Here is a 2,194-nt window from a genome sequence, read left to right as displayed (position 1 = left end):
AAGTGATTTAAAAGCATCAATTAGGAAGACCTAAAATATTCCTTTGGATGCATTTGTTAAAAACACCAATTCAACTGAGAAATGTTAGAATAGCCATGGAATAGAATCTGAGCAAGCTCACACAAGGTTTGATGGTTAAGACTTTTTCCTGTTCAAGGAATGACCGAGTAACTGAAAGAAAAAGGATATACAGAGAAAGGCCCTAGAAGGACCATGGAACCATATCCTTTTATCAAATTAAAGAAATCCTTGTCATTTAAATTTTGAAATAAGTTGAAAATCCATGAAAACCAAAACAAATATTGGAGACTGAAAATTGTGAGCAGGAGAATTTTGAGATTATAGGTGATAAAGGCATGGAAAGGCACAATGTAAAGGGCAATTCCTTTTATTGAGTCGTTAAGCTCCTTCAGTGTAAGCAAGTATTTAAAGGCAGCATGCATAGCCTTGAGGGAAAATTTTCAATTACTATATGAGAGTCTCAAAAACAGTTGTGGCATAATTCTTATTTGGATCTAAAACATACTTAAGATTATCTGGTGTCACCCCATGCCACACTCTGGCATTCTCTACTTTTTATGCTGCATATTAGTTTTGTAAACAATTTTATCAGTTGTAGTATATACATCAGCACTGCTAATTTTTATTTTGTGAATTTAGATTTCTTGAGTTGTGTAACTAAATAACTACTTAATTTGTTATAATTTAATCAAAGCAACAATCTGTTCATATTTTAACTGAAACATTGATTTAACATATTTTAGTTGCTAATGAATAGAATCTAGATTACTATGCTATTTATTATTGTATAGTGTACTTCAAGTAGAGAACTGATGGGGATGACATGGAGGTATTCCTGTGCCTGCAGATGATTGATTTCTTTAAATAATAAGTTTCATTGTTTTTATGAGATTAGCCTGTACTCATTATAGTTTCTTGTCTGCTTATTAAATGTAAATACGTTTTAATGATCACATGACAGTGGAATTGTATGGCCAACTTTTTTCTGATGATCTGATCTTGCCTCAACTGATTCATTCTGGTGTTTGGTATTTGTTACTACAAGCGCACCAGTCGTAATTGAACTGTTTCACAGATTTTGAAAATTTCCAATGTTATAATTTATCCCAGGTTGTGTCTCTGCCACATAGAAAACACCATGAATTTTGCAGCATCATTTTGCAGAAGATTGAATGTCAAAGAACTTGTGACAAATGTTCCTGTGTATAGAAGCACCAGTGGTATAGCCTCATTATCCTATATTGGCTACTGTATGATGTCTTTCTAAAGTAGGCTAGACTAATGATTTTTTGACCCATTATTGTAGATGTGTCTGGAGAAGGTTTGAGTATGGTGTTCAGGCGTTGGGCTTCCAAAAAGACTGCTGGTTCTACAAAGAATGGACGGGATTCAAACCCAAGAACCTTGGAGTGAAGAAATTTGGTGGGGAGGTATTTGTTTTACACTTTTGAGTTCTAATTATTGCCATGCAGGTAGAGGAAGTGTGAACTGAATCTGGATGTTCTGAACATGGTTCATTGACTTCTTCATTCATGATGTAACTCTTCTCTTATTATGCAGAGGGTGATACTTGGAAATATCATTGTTCGACAACGTGGTACTCGTTTTCATCCAGGAAACTATGTGGGACTTGGGAAAGATCATACTCTGTTTGCATTGAAAGAGGGATTGGTGAAGTTTGAACGGAACAAGCTGACTGGTCGCAAATGGGTGCATGTTGAGCCTAAAGAAGGCCATGTTCTCCACCCTTTGTATGCAAATGCATCTGTTTCTGAAGTAAAGGTTGCTGTGTAAGTCTCACCAACTTCAGCCATGATAGAAATTTTTTATCCGCTCATAGAATTCAACTTACCTTCTTTAGCTTATGTGAACACCTAGATGTTGTCACTCTGCCCCAATTTTTTACCTTTAATTGAAAAATGGGTTTGTGGCTGGTACATACTCTTCTATTACAATTATTTAAAAGAATGACTCTAGAAGGAAACATGGTTTGGTACTTAAACATGCTTCGGAGTTGCTCTTTTTTGTTGTTGTTTAACTATGTCCGATTATTAAGTACAATATTAGCTAGCATAGCAACATTTACTTTGGTTTCATAATGGTATAAGTAAGACTTTGAGGGCCAAAGTAATTTGTTAGCGCACCAAAGAAAGGTGTTTGCACGGTATTTAAT

At 35.1% G+C, this 2,194-nt stretch overlaps 1 pseudogene; it reads left to right on the top strand.

Moving 5' to 3' along the window:
• Positions 1-1,141: 1,141 nt before the first annotated feature.
• On the top strand, positions 1,142-1,815 carry LOC114172278 (annotated as a pseudogene).
• The last annotated feature ends 379 nt before the right edge of the window (positions 1,816-2,194 follow it).

Source organism: Vigna unguiculata, unplaced genomic scaffold, assembly GCF_004118075.2.
Source record: "Vigna unguiculata cultivar IT97K-499-35 unplaced genomic scaffold, ASM411807v1 contig_528, whole genome shotgun sequence".
NCBI classification, from domain to species: Eukaryota; Viridiplantae; Streptophyta; class Magnoliopsida; order Fabales; family Fabaceae; genus Vigna; species Vigna unguiculata.
Note: the sequence above shows the minus strand (reverse complement) of the source record. Positions and strands in the feature narration are given on the sequence as shown.